The sequence below is a fragment of the Impatiens glandulifera genome, chromosome 1, assembly GCF_907164915.1.
Source record: "Impatiens glandulifera chromosome 1, dImpGla2.1, whole genome shotgun sequence".
NCBI classification, from domain to species: Eukaryota; Viridiplantae; Streptophyta; class Magnoliopsida; order Ericales; family Balsaminaceae; genus Impatiens; species Impatiens glandulifera.
The window spans coordinates 56697590-56713082 of NC_061862.1; the positions used below are offsets into that span (position 1 = coordinate 56697590).

The window sequence follows — 15493 nt, forward strand, 5'->3', positions numbered from 1 at the left end:
AGTTAACTTAACTTGAAAGAAGAACAAAATGGATTTAATTTTTTTCAGACACCATAGCTAATCACATCAGAGAAGATAATAAACCACATATCAGCCATATATAACAGAGAAGATAATAAATCATGAATGATAGACAAATTAAACCAAAAAACAGAGAAGATAATAAACCAGTAAACAAATTAAGCAAACAGATAACAGATAGAAGAAGAAATATTACCTGAGTGAAAGGAAATGTATGCGGCGGCGCGGCGGCAAAGGGTGTCGACCGGAGAAATCAATCAACCGGCAAGAATGGGAGGAAGAACAGATAGAAGAGAAACTTACCTGTTAGCGCTGCGGATGATCGGCGGGCGTCTTCTACAAGCAGCGGCGGATGATCGGCGGGCGTCTTCTACTAGCGGCGGCGGATTACGGTGGATTACGGCAGGGAGGAGAAGAACGGGAGCGCGGAAGAAGAAAGAAGAAAGAAAGAAAGAAAGGAAAGAAAGAAAGAAGGAACGCGCGCGGGAGTTATTAGACTTATCTGTAACGGTTAAGTAAAACCGTTACAGATATACAAAGTTCATCTGTAACGGTTATTAACAAAACCGTTACAGAAGCTAGCAGAGAATAAGAAAAGACGGCTCAATATCAGTAACGGTTTTGTTAATAACCGTTACAGATAGAAATTGGTAACGGCATTCAAAAATACCGTTACTGATATCTCTTACCAAATGCTTAATTTGAGTCAATATCTGTAACGGTTTAAGACATAACCGTTACAGATACTTATAGCAAATAAAGAAAAGACGTTAACTATCTGTAACGGTTTCAATATAACCATTACAGATATATTATCAGTAACGGTTTAGGCAAAAACCGTTACAGATAACAGTAACCAAACACTGTAACTGACACCTTATCTGTAACGGTTATTTCAATCGTTACTGATAATATATTGTTTGTAACGGTTTTAATTAACCGTTACTGAAAAAAATTAATAGTAAGGGCATTCGAGCGCCGTTACTAGCAGTCGTTACAAATGACCTTTTTCCTACTAGTGAGCACTTAGTATTATTTTCTTAATAATGCAAATAATGAACTCTAACTTATTCTACTTGATTGATTTAGACGAGAAATCCTGAATTATAAACGTGTTTTGGGCAAATAGAAGGTGTATGGCTTCCTATGAGTATTTCTCTGATGTTATCAATTTTGATACAACATATTTGATTAATCGCTACATTCCATTTGCTCTATTTGTCGGAGTCAATTATCATGGTCAATCTACTTTGATGTGACTTATTGTCAAGTGGAGATTTATTGTCTTTCACTTGGTTGTTAGCTTGGTTGACATTATGATTGACCGAGCTCCAAATGCCATAATCATATACCAATGTCGATCCATGACAATTGCAATTGAGAATGTATTTACTAAAGCTCATCATCGTTTTTATTTGTGGCATATTATGAATAAACTTCATACAAAATTTTGAAGTCATGATGAATACAAACTAATAAAGAAAAGATTGAAAAGCATTGTATACAACTCCATTACTATTCAACAATGCGAAGACAATTGAATGAGATTATTAGATGATTATCAGCTGAACGATAATGTCAGGTTGAATTCTTTATTTTTGGAAAGATCTAAATGGATACATGTTTATGTGAAAAATACCACTTTTGGGCAAAGATGTCCACATCTCAATGGAGTGAAAGTTTGAACGATTTTTTTGACGACTTTTTGCACTTCAAAACATCTCTCAAACAATTAGTGGAGCAATATGATAAGGCTTTATTGAAGAATATTGAGAAAGAAAAGAAACTAGATTTTCATTCGTTTCATTATCTCATACCAATTGTGAGTGGTTATATTTTTGAAAGGCAATTCCAAAACTTCTACACTCAAAAGATATTTAAGTTGTTCCAACAAGAAGTTAGAGAGTTGATGTTATGCAATATCTCCGTATTGAAAAAGGAAATGACAACTATTATATTTGAAGTTAAGTAGATCATTTTGGGGATTAACAGAGAAAATTTAAGATATATTTCTTATAAAGTGCACTATACCAAACTAGACCGCAATGTTAAATGTTCATAGGTATTTTGTGTAGGCATATAATGATTATGTTGAGAAAATGAGGGTAAATGAAGTACCAATGTGTTTTATCATTGACTAGTGTCGTAAAGATATTAATCGTGTGTATCAAACTATCAACAATATTTACGATTCAGATATGTCTGTGGAAGAAAAAATGTTACAATAGTCTAACCCTATTATTGCAAGAGGTTCAACACATTGGAGCAAAATATGAAAAAATTGTCTTGTATTGCTCAACGGATTAAAAGTCTTCAAGGAACAATTTATGTTTATGAAACATAATCATGGAAGGGCAGACAAAGACACAAAAAGTATATTCAAACAAAGGCATATAAAGTATCTTCATCAACATGAATTTTGATACACTCTCACGTGAAAGTAAAAGCTCGAGGTCGACCACAAACTAAAAGAAAACAATCTTTCATTGGGAAAATTGTGAGAAAGCCGACCATCAACTCGAGATCCAGAAAATAAGGTTTAACTATATTATTTTTATCTTAATTATTTACCATTTTATGTTTAATAAAATTTTTGTACATGTTTTTTGTTTCATCTTACAACTTCAATTTCAACATCAACTCCGCGACCAAACATGAATGCCTACTACCCCATTGACATGTCTGACACTTCATTGACGTTTCTCCTGTCATCGCAACTTTCACATATATCGTCGATAACGGATGCACAATCAGACGTGAATTTCTACTACCCAATTGACAACAAAGAAGAATAAAGATGTTAATTTTGTAAACATGTTGTAACTCAAATTTTCATAAGATAGTGAATTATTAAAAAAAAAAATTATGATCGTATTGATTTAATATGTTCTGAACTTTTTTTAGGTTCATGTTGATTTAAAAAAAATAGCAAATATGATTTCATTAAAAGAAATTTATTTTTTCATAAAGGAATTATATAAATGTCCTGAACATGACAATAACTTATATTTGTACATTTTACTCTTATATTTAATTTGTTTAGAATTAGAAGATGGCATTATCACTATTTCATTTAATAAACATTTTTTAGTACCCAATGATTCATGGTCGTCCTGACATTCCCGTCCATTCAAATAATTTGATAAAAAATCAAACAATATGAGACATCTCAAAGTGATCATAAACAAATTAAGTTAGACAGAAGAAAAAATAATTGTTATTATTTTTATTTCAGTAGTTATAAATAAATATAATATGTTTTGTATTGTTTTTGTAAAAGTTAATTTAGTTTGATTGGTTAAATGTTATAAGAGTTGGCTCTCGGTCCAACTAACCGATCTTGTTGGACACTTAGAACTTATGAGTTAAGTCTAGTTTTCCATTTTAGTAATAATATTTTACTAAGAAAAATGGCATGTGATGATATTATAATTTATAATTTACCTTGTAGATTTGGGACTCCTTTTCTCTTATAGGACTTTCAAGTTTCAACCAAATTAAGAAGGGGAAGAAGTGATCTAGCATGAAAGATAAGAGACAGTTTGTAAGCTAAGGATGTTTGCCCAAATGCCATGAGAGTGGTTCTTTCTCTAGATCGATCAGAGTGTGCCATTGCAATTAATGGAGTTAGGCAAGTCATCCTTGGCTACCAAACAATATTTAATTAAGACTCTTCATCTTCATACAAGACCTCTCTTCCATATTCATCCAAATGTGATCAATCTCCCTCGATCGGTGGTATGTCAATTGCTGCAACATGCATGCATTATATATATATAGAGAGATTGATTTTATTCTACAAGAGACGGGTTAATTAAGTTGACTCTTAGATTCTCTATAGAAGTCATGTCATGAAATCCATATAGATAATAATGGAATATATGCTAAATTGATTTCCATCTCTTCACTTCAACCATTTAAAATTTATGTGGTTTTCTCTCTTCTTCTTCTTTTTAGAAAATCAATTATACATTTAATATATATATAAAAAAATCATCATTTTTATATTGAGGTTGAACATCAAGTGTTACATCTAAGTTGTTCATTATAATATATAAATAGGGATACTAACAAAAAAGGATTTTAAGAGAAATAACTAAGTAGCATTTTGTTTAATTTTAATGTAGAAAACTAACATGACACTCTACATCGATCATGATTTTCATTTCCATTTAAAACGTTCTAGGTGAATATCAAATCTGTGACATTTGATTTCTTTGCAAGCACTTTTGTTACTCGAGCTACCTTACTAGGGTTTCTACATATCATTTAGACATTACAAATATAAATTAATAAATATTTTATATTTTTTATTAACTAAAATAATTTTATGTATATCCATCTAGATATTAGAGTTGGGTTGAATTTGAAAAAAAAATATGATAGCTTAAAATAAATAAAAAGAAAATTATGAATAAAATAAATGAATTAATATGTATTTTTTTAGAATTAAAAATATAAATAGTGAATTAAATAAATAAGAAATTAAGAATAATATTAAATTTCTACCATATTTTTTTTCTTTCAAGATGAGGTTTAACCTCAACTTTAATTTAAATCTGCCTAATTGTAAATCATGTACTAAAACAATGTTCAAAGTATGATTATTCCTCTATACACTAAATAATGAATTAATTTTTTTTTTAAAAGTTAAAAAATTAGAGGATCATATTAAATTTGTACCTAACCTAACCTTAACCAAATTAGAGGATCATATTAAATTTGTACCTAACCTAACCTTAACCACGTAAATCCGCCCCTAATTGTACACCATATATTAAAACAATGTTCAAGTATATATATGGGTTATTCATCTTTTTATATATATATATATATATATAATGCTTAATTTTTAAAGTGTCCGGATTGTCGGGTCGAGAGTTATAGTTAATTTGCACTAGTATAAATATGAGTAATAGCGACAAAAATTAGCAACTATCTACCTTCTCTGTGGCTATTGATATGCAGAATAAATTAAATAATAAAATATATGTATCAACAGCTACTGTTTTTTAATCCCGTTGCCAAACAAAATTTTTAATTTTTAAATAAATACAGAATCAAACTAAACACTTCACTTATACCTAAACAAGAAAATAGAATCTAAACCTAGGCTATTTTGTTTGAAGAGACATTACTTGCGACTAGAGCTTGGAGGAGGTACTGCTTGCGATTTCAGCTTCGAAGAGGCGTTGTGCGATTTGGAAAGGTTAGAGAATGTGCGACTTGAGTTTGGAGGAGATGCTGATGCGCAGACACTGATGCGCGATTTGGAGACGCTGATGCGCGATTAATACTATCTTTATTAACCATCTTCATGTTCGTGATGATAATACACGATCTATCCCAATTCCTAATCCGTTTTCAGGTTATGCTGCTAACAGGTATCAACTACAAATTATTATTGTATAGATCTTTCTAGACATGATTTAACGATTATGCCTCAAACTTTGATTTAACGATTATGCCTCAAACTTTGTTGTAGCATTCTTTACAATCGAACTGTTTATCCTGAAGAAAGTTTTGATATAGTAAAGAAATATGAACTTTCAATGTTGATAACTCAAGATGGGTGTTAAAATCTTCGTTTTCAATTTAACTATTCAACTCTCTAGCTAGTAAGATTTTAATTTAAGATTCTTTTTTTTGGTGGAGTAGTTACTGGTGGAATAGTTAGAGTTTTCTTTTATTGATCAAATTTTGTTTTCATTTGATCCATAATGAAAATAAATGGCTTGAATCTGGGAAGTTACAAATGATAGTTCTTTTCATAATGAGTAAGGCTACAAATGAGGTGTTGGAGCTATGGAACTTCAGCATTGAAAAATATGTGCCTTTTTCCCATCTGTTACATGAATGATGTTTTGCTTGAACATTATTACTTGATAATAGAGTCTTAATATGAAGCTTTCTCTAACTTCATAAGTTGAAGTAACATTAACATTGAAATGAAGGTTCTTACCATTAGTCAAAACCTATAATGTGGTTTGTGTACAATAATACACATCCTTAATACCCAATAGAAGTGACCATTAATGGCTATTTGTCTGGATAATGCTTCTTTATTAATATAAAGACGTATCAGCTTAACTATTGTATAGACATAATCATATTCAAACACTAACTTGCTTACCTAGTTTGACCTAGACCATCAGCTTCTTTAACTATAACTCGGGTGGTCCTTACTTAACTGAGATTATAAATTGAGAACTAACTGACAGAGAAAGACAAACTTAGTGAGTTTCAGTTGGATGGAGTTGAAATAGGTTATTTTTGGCCTCTTCTCTTCTCTTTTTTTTTTTTGATAATTTGATGTAACAACTTGATCTATTGTGTTTTTCCATCAATGAAGTTTGTTCCGTCTATACATATTGTTTATTCAATTATCTACCCCAGGTTAACTATTGTATAGAAATAGATTTAGAATATAGACAGTTCTATTTGGTGGATTAATTCAACTAATAAAATTATTGCCTTAATTATGTTCCTAAATACTTGTTCTCTTTCCACACTGTAATTTGTCACTGTATATTAAACTCTCCAAGTTGGTTAGTTCTTATTTACTTTGAACTTAACATTTTTTACTAACATCTATCTATTATTTATAGTAACATGTTTTTCATAATACTGCAAATTAATTGACTATCTTTTAATTTGTGTATTCCTTTCTTAGGGTGTAGAAATCATGACTATCTCTTAAATGTTTACAGTTGAAGCAAATTTTATATCACCATATGTTGAAGATATGTTTAATAAGTATTTTTGGAGAAAATGCAGAGGTGAGGGATGTATTAGAAGAAATTAACATAATGTTTATTGTGTTTTTCTGTTATTTGTTTATACACTTGACTTGTTGATTTTTATTGTTAGGTTGTTTGAGCAGTTTGACCCTGGTTAGCTACTATATCAACCTCTTTTATTATTTGTCTGATTCAATAGTTGAATTGCATCTCAAAGAGTTTCAGTTAGTGTCTTTTATTTATATATGTTCTGAAATGTTGTTTTCAATTTCTCTTTTCATTTTGGTAGGATAGTGGCTCATGTTATTGAACTCTTGAGCCCTGGGAACACTCCAACAAAGGTTCTTCTTAAGGAATAATATGACCATCTTGATGGAATCAACATCAAGTAACTCCACTTGGTTGTATATAACATAATTTTGTCTTCACATTTTTAACTTGACAGGTTAGTGAATAATCTATTTACAATTTTATCTAAGAATTATATATAATTTTATAATTCTGTCTTCATTCCTTTCCTATTGATTTTTTTTCAGGATTGCAATTATTTCTTCATACATAAAGTATGAATTGTAAATCAATTTCAATCTTTATAAAATTGACAATATAGTTCTAATTCTAATTATACATAGATGCATTTTTTTATTTTTTGCATCTAGATTCCAGTTAGCTAGGACATTAGAGATTGTGAACAAGTTGTGAACAAATTAGATCCCAAAGCTTGTGAGAAGACAATGAGTTTGAACTTTCTACAACCATCAATCATATAAAAATGGGTTACGTACTGCATTTATCTTATTTAATGGGAATTTATTGGAGGAAAAGTTAAGTTACCTCATCTACCAGGTTTGAGAAAACCAAAGACTGCTAAGTTATTGTTGTCTTTATTTATTTTCAGTGTCACAGTTTCCCATTGGTTAACTTTTAAAAAAATAAAACGGGGTGGTTTGTATATGGCTTGTATTATTGTTATGCTTTACAAGATATTTTCTTTCTTTTTTTCAACTTGGGAATGATAATTTATGTCAAATTGTCAATGCATATGTATGAGCCTAAGTGGGTTAAGAGAGATATGTGTTATTTAGTGTTTTACATTTTTTAAAAAGGATTAATGATACTTTGTTTGCATTGTTTAAAATATGTTATTCAAACTTTTTATGCAACACTGTCAATGCTTTAACATTATATATATATATATATATAATGTTTGAGTAGTTCATCACTCTTGTTGAGTTATGACCATGTTCCCTGAATGTGTGTGTGGTAGGAGGAGATTCTGGGAAAATGGACACCATATGGGTGACTATATCCCGCAAGAAGAGTTTGAAAAATTTATGACTTTGTGCAATGATGCAACTCCACATAAAGCAATCAGGGATGCTGTGGAGAAGGCAAATATTTAGTCAGATAATATTGGCCATAAACTCCTATCCAAGATGGGTTGAAAAGACGGTAACTTAAACTATTTACTTAACTTTCTGAGTAATTCTGAATGGCTGGAGTATGCAGGAGAGGACTAAATACTTAGTCTAGGGAGCTCTAGGACTGAGCTTGCAAATCCAATAGTAGCAGGTGATGTTAAACTGAACAATTTGGGTGTTAGAGTTAGCCAACCTGGAAAAGTTGTGTATGATGATGATATATATGAACAACATAAAAATAGGAAGATGCTTGGTTATAGACACATGCCCAACCCCTGGTATGTAATTTAACTTACATTACATTAATTATTCATATAGAGCAATGAAGTCATTCTCCAGATTTTGTTGACTAGTTATTTGATTATGATCTAATCTAACCTCTTTAAATGTAGGCATAATTGAATCAATATACACATGCATTTCAATATTAATATTTGATTAAGATTTTTAATACTTATTAAGTTATTTATCTTTTATGGGAACAAAAAAGAATATAGTTTATTACTTTATGAAATTATTGAATCCTTAATTCTTGTTACTGAACACTGGTATTACGGTTCTCAATTAGTGATAAATTTATTTAATGCGTTTTAGTTGACAACCTAAAGTAAAGTGGGCTCAAATGAAAGATAAAGTTTATATTCACCTGTCAAATTCAAAAAATGCTAAAACTAATATTGATCCTAAAAGAGTTTTTACATTCTATGGTACTACATGAGCTGAGAGCCTTCATATTGAATTAAGATTAAATCTTTTCGACGAGGTTAATGTCAACATATAACAGTTAGCTGATTCTAGCTCTTTATATATAACTTTTTGTGCTAATTTTATTATTGAAACAAATTAATCTATTTTAAATGGTTATATTATGAAGATCTTAGGGATGATAAGTAATTCTTCATCAACCATCATGTTGTCCCTCAGCACAATTCAGGTTTAAGAAAAGATCACAATACGATTGGGTTAATAGGCCTGTTGGTTACTTTATTTGTATGATCTTTTATAATGAATAAAATGTGTTGGGTATATATGAGTTAAATAAATTATTTGTTCTGTCCAGTTTTCCTGATTATATGAATTTTGCAATGTCTTTTACATAATTTCTTATGAAGCTCTATGCTATTTTTTGCTTGCCTTCTTTTCCTTACGTTTGACACAATACATTTGTCTTCATTTATAATTCAAGTCTTTTGTTACAAACAACTTCTCTGGTCCATTGACATTTGAAATTAGTAACTTACTAAAATTAGAACAATTGTAAGTGCCTTCCATCTTTTGTATTTCTTTGTTAGATAGTCATCTTTTGTTAGAATGTTTCTAATTCTTATTGGAAGTAGATGCACTTAATGAATTCTAGTTGGGGAAAGATGACAATTATTAATTGTTATTGTACTGTGATATCGTTTGCATTAAATAATAATGCAATATTAAAAGTTAATGTATATTTTTGAATGTATATTTGAAACTAGATTCAAATATTTGTTAAAATTATATTAACGAAAATAAAGACTAAACACTAAATTTAACCTTCTTTCTCTTACTGTTCATTCTCATATCTTCTAGATTACATAATAATAGTATATACAAGTACATATGGATAAGAACTCAAGTTATGTTTGTGAATGTTTTGAACTCTTTTGAGGTCATCAATTGACTACTATCTTACTATTTATGCTTAGATTTCTTTTGTTTTACATTGCATCATTTTTTAGGTCAAGAGGATTATAACAGATTGAGGACTTTGAGCTATCAAGGGGCAGACGTATTTGTCTCTACATTCTCGTTGGTTAGCCGAGCAAGCAATGAGAACATACTGAAAAAGGTCTGTTTATTGTTGGAATTCCTACAATTTAATTATAGAAATGATCTGTTTTAAAGAAATATACTATAATTTTCATGACAGTGGCTTCCTGAACTTCAGCATTTTGCACCTCGAGTGCCAATTAGACTAGTTTGAATCAAATTGGGTAAGTCGTATTCAATTATTTGTTATTGGTAAATCACATTTTCAGGTGGGGGTCACCATTTCATCCATACATATTCACATACTAACTTCAACTGTACCTATTTTTCATGGTTTCCAATTTTTTGTCATTTCTATCCATAATTTCAACATTTAAGTGATCATTTTCTTTTGTTTCTGCTGGTTGTGATATATAATCATCACCTTTATATTCACTGTTAGTTTTCAACTGTTTGCATACAGTGGGAGGATAAATGTTACTTGGCTGACCATCCTGGCTTGGTGCTGGTTTCCACTACACAGGTGTGTCAATTTTAATATCTAAGTGGTGTAAAAAACTTTGTTATGATTGTTTTGGTTTTTGTGTTATTCATTTCATTAAATTCTACATGTTTTATATATATTTGTTTTTTAATCTTTCCAATAATACTGGTATTATTATTAATCTCGGGAGAAATGAAATGTGAGTTTATTTGTATCAAGTTATTCAACTGTTTTGGTATTAAAATATGATCTAAGGAATAATAATTTAATTGAACTTGATTTCATGTTATGCTAGTTCAATTGGGAAATAATGTGTTGATTTTGGCCAAGAATAAAAAAAAGAACGTGTTGATTTCAGGTTCTTCTATTTCAATTGAATTTTACTTTTTTTTTTGTTATATAGTTGTTAATTTGATAATTTTACTATCATCACATTCATTGTTGGATCATTGGATGAGATTTCTAACCAAATTGTAGATCGATTGGATTGACATTATTGGATGAGATTACTAACCATTGCTTATCTTTCTTTCCCGTATGTCTTATTTTGTTTTTCCCTGGTTTGAAGCAATAATGCAGTTGTAATGGCTCCTCTATTCATGCTTTACCAAGACAATATTGAACTACAATTTTTCACCAATCATTTAGGTTTGTGTCCAACTTGTATTGATTGTAGTTTGTGATTTTGGTTTATTTAAATCCACATCTGAATGAGAAATCTGCTAGATAATTTCAGAATGAATCTTATTTTTTTTGTTTAGGTCATTTCCTATTGACAAATGAGGTGTTAGAGATCATGAAGAAGAAAGTTCGTGATAGCCAAATAGAAAGAAGGATTGTTAATGTCTCCTTTGAAGGTCATATGTTAATGTACAAGAATGGATTCCATTTTGATAATCTCTAAATGACACAGATCGGAGAACATTGATGCATTGGAGACAATAAAAGGATTGTTGGATGCCCTGGTTGTGAAGATGGTGAGTTTTCGTTGTTTTGTTATCAAAACTGGGCTGTAGGAAAATAAACTTGGTTTAGTGATGATAACATTTTTGCTGTAAACAGAAGATGATCATAATGTTGTTTAGTTTTGTCTAGTGAAACGAAAGCCACACGAATTCCCTGTCTGCTCAGTACTTTGAGGTGAGTCTTTTATTATTCTTCAAATCATTATTTATTATAGAAAGTAGTGACCATGGTGATGAATATGATGGGGTGATCTTTTTCCAACTTGTATGTCTAAAAGTCATTTACATTCTTGGTATGTAATTAATGTTAAAACAAAATTAGATTTAAAATGTAGTAGACTTAAAACTCTTTTAACTACATTTTATTTGTGTTTTAAATTAGATTGAATTGAATTTGAATTTGACTTAATTGTGATTCAAATGATTGAACATGATTATGACTATATTGAGTAAAGTATAGTATTCTTTTGATGATAGGGTACTGATGATGAGAGATTATGACTATATTGAGTAAATTATAATATTCTTTTGATGATAGGGTACTGATGATGGTATCTTCTCATTCATTGTTTGATAATTACAGGTTTTTGGCAAGTGTTTGGGAAGTCAACTAATTGGATGACTATGCAGTGAGATTTTTCAGAAATAAATGGAGAGTAAATGCTCAAACTTATATTTGATGTATTTTATTTTTATTTTATAAAATTGAGAAATAATGTTTGTATTTTATAGAAATATTATGTAGGTTTGTTTTAGTAATATGAATGATTTAGTTTTATTAATAACAAATCTATCTTGTTTCAATGTTTCAAGATATTTGAAACTTTTTCATTCATGTTAAATTTAGTAAATTATAAAATAATTTAGTAATTGTTTTAAATTAATGTAACTACTCTTTAGCGACAGTAAATAATTCCTTTAGCCGCTTGTTTAGCAACATGATTCTTTTACTGTAGCCAGCCAATAGCGACAGTACATGCTCTGTAGCCTCTTTTTTAGCTACGGAAGCAATAGCGTCGGTTAGCGACAGGTATCATCACTGTGGCTATTAACCTTCAGCGATAGTATATTGAGTAATAGCGACAGTATTTCCTGTCGCTATTGCTATGATTTTTACTAGTGTTGGATATATATGTGAGAGTAAATGAATACTTGGGTCGGATTGTGAGTTGACCCGCCCATAAACTTAAAACGGTTAAAAATAAAATTAAAAATGTTATAGGTATGTTTTGAACTTACAACCTAATAAAAATAAGTACAACCCTTTAACCAACTAGGCTAATAACACTTTATATTTTAAATCCAACACCAAATTAGATGAACGACACTTTATATTTTAAATTCAACACCAAATTAGATTAACGCGGGACATCTTAACAATATAAGTTCAACTTTTTAACTAACTAATCTATATATATATATATAATGATGCTTAATTTTTAAAGTGTTCGGATTGCTGAGTCGAGAGTTGTAGTTAATTTGAATATATATGTGAGAGTAAATGGATATTTGGGTCGGATTGTGGGTTGACCCGCCCATAAACTTAAAACGGTTAAAAATAAAGATTAAAATGCTATAGGTATGTTTCGAACTTACAACTTAACAAAATAAGTAAAACTCTTTAACCAACTAAGCTAATAACACTTTATATTTTAAATTCAACTCCAAATTAGATGAACGCTGGACATTTTAACAATATAAGTTTAACTTTTTAACTAACTAATCTATATATATATAATGATGCTTAATTTTTAAAGTGTCTAGATTGACGGGTCGTGAGTTGTGGTTAATTTGGATATATATGTGAGAGTAAATAAATATTTTGGTCGGATTATGGGTTGACCCGCCCATAAACTTAAAACGGTTAAAAATAAAATTAAAAATATATAGGTATGTTTCGAACCTGCAACTTAATAAAACAAGTACAACCCTTTAACAAACTAGGCTAATAACACTTTATATTTTAAATTTAACACCAAATTAGATGAACGTGGGACATCTTAACAATATAAGTTCAATTTTTTAACTAACTAATATATATATATATATATATATATATATATATAAAATGATGCTTAATTTTTAAAGTGTCTGGATTGTCGGGTCAAAAGATGTGGTTAATTTGAATATGTATGTGAGAGTAAATAAATATTTTGGTCGGATTGTGGGTTGACCCGCCCATAAATTTAAAACGATTAAAAATAAAATTTAAAATGCTATAGGTATGTTTCGAACTTGCAACTTAACAAAAACAAGTACAACCCTTTAACTAAGTGTGATTTGGATGTGGTTTGTCGATGGATAATAGACTGATATCAATTGAAAGTGGTTAAAAAAATATGAATCAAATATTTGATTGACCAAAGTGTGAGGTCACGATGTTAAATATTAAAAAATATAAATCAAATATTTGATTTATCCAAAGTGAAAGTGTAAGGTCACGAGATGAGAGGTTCATTCGAAAAAAATATGTGAGAAGATAAATTGTTTTATCGAAGTGAATAAAATATGGAATGAGAACGTTCTATTTTTTATTATAATATATATTATTCGTGATTATTAAGAATTTTAAACATTGAATACATATTATTATTATTATTTTATTTAAATTGTTATCCGTCTGCATCGCACATGAATCTTTATAAATAGAAACACTACCGGATTGAGTCATTATCATTATAGTATATATACAAATATTTTATTTTCAAAACTTTGATTAATTTATATTGGTTTTATTCTATTAATTTCATACTTATAATCAATCAAGATACCGATTAAAGTAAAATAGAAAATATGTGATTTAAAAAAAACAACTAAAAATATAATATTATTATTTAAGCCACTTTGACAAACCGAATCTCTAGTAGATAAACTCATTAACATTATTTGAAGCTTTGAAATTGAGAACACCTCAACATCAAGCTTAAAGATAGGACCCTTACAAAACAAGGGGGCAATATTCGAATTTGTTTGTCAACCCATTGGCATATGGCCATCCGAAAAGCCAATGGTCCTTATAATATTCTTCTTCATCATCTAATTCATGACATTGAGGTTCTAATTGACTAAACATAATTCAGCTGTCTTTCTTTGCACATGTTGCCCATTTTCATTAGATTCCAAGCTTCTTCAACAAAAAAAAAAAAGAATTCTAATTAAACACATGCATCAACCTAAACCTTATCGAACCGTTGTCTTCTCGTGATATGCATGAGTCATATGACTCATATAGTTCAATGTCGACATTGGATTTAATGGTTATAACTAAGTCCTTATATTCAGCAATGATAAACTAGTTTAAACTTCATCAAAACTCTTATTTTTGTTCTAGTAACTAGGTTGGGTTAGGAGGATTGTGTGGTCGAATTTGTTCCCTTATAATTACAATTATATTGAGTCACCCTTAATATACCTCACAAATTTTCTGTAGTTTTTATTTTGCTTGTCTTCGGTTCTATAGGCGCCCCTAAGAAGCCAATTAATCTCTCCGTTGTGTTGTGTGGATTTAAAATCTAACTGGGTTAAAAAAAATTAAAATTACTCGGGCTACAACAATAATAATTATATCAAATATATGTATATATAAAAGAAATTGGGCACCCAACTGCAACTCAGGTGCGTTGGATTTTGGATTTAAATATATGTGTAGAACATATTATTAAATTAAAGTCATGAGCTTAATGATTATAAAATGAATAATTATAGATACCAGTTTAGTATTTATTTATTTGGTGACGTGACTAAACAAATATTAATAATATGGTGGGTGTTCTTATATTGTGGGCTTTAACAATATATGGCTTCAAGTAGGGTTAGGTTCCTGAGACAAGTATTATTTAAGAAACAGGAGAGAGATTCAAATAAGAACCCTCACGCATTCTTTCTCTCAACTCTCCTCCGTTTTATTGTCCTTTGATTTCTCCCGTCAATATCAGAGGAGAACGGATAATACTTAGTCTTGGAAGACCTAGCCGTTCCTTTCAAGAACAGATCAATCCGGATCTATAATGAGATCATCTTCAAGTACGCTTCCGCTGCGTTATAATTATAGTCTATATTCATGATTAGGATAATGATAAACATTCTATCAAGGTGGCCTTATGAGTAGATCCGACATTG

At 29.8% G+C, this 15493-nt stretch overlaps 1 long non-coding RNA gene across 5 annotated transcripts; it reads left to right on the forward strand.

Annotated features, from left to right (window-relative positions):
• The first annotated feature begins 5149 nt into the window (after positions 1 to 5149).
• On the forward strand, positions 5150 to 12144 carry LOC124921689. 5 transcript variants are annotated; one of them, XR_007097696.1, is made up of 7 exons: positions 5150 to 5405; positions 7051 to 7206; positions 8029 to 10004; positions 10086 to 10149; positions 11201 to 11386; positions 11472 to 11549; positions 11958 to 12144. It is a non-coding gene; the product is annotated as an uncharacterized LOC124921689 (long non-coding RNA). The 5 variants fall into 5 exon arrangements; XR_007097698.1 differs by lacking the exon at positions 7051 to 7206 and having other exon boundaries at positions 8029 to 8460; positions 9895 to 10004; XR_007097697.1 differs by lacking the exon at positions 7051 to 7206 and having other exon boundaries at positions 8029 to 8213; positions 8271 to 10004.
• The last annotated feature ends 3349 nt before the right edge of the window (positions 12145 to 15493 follow it).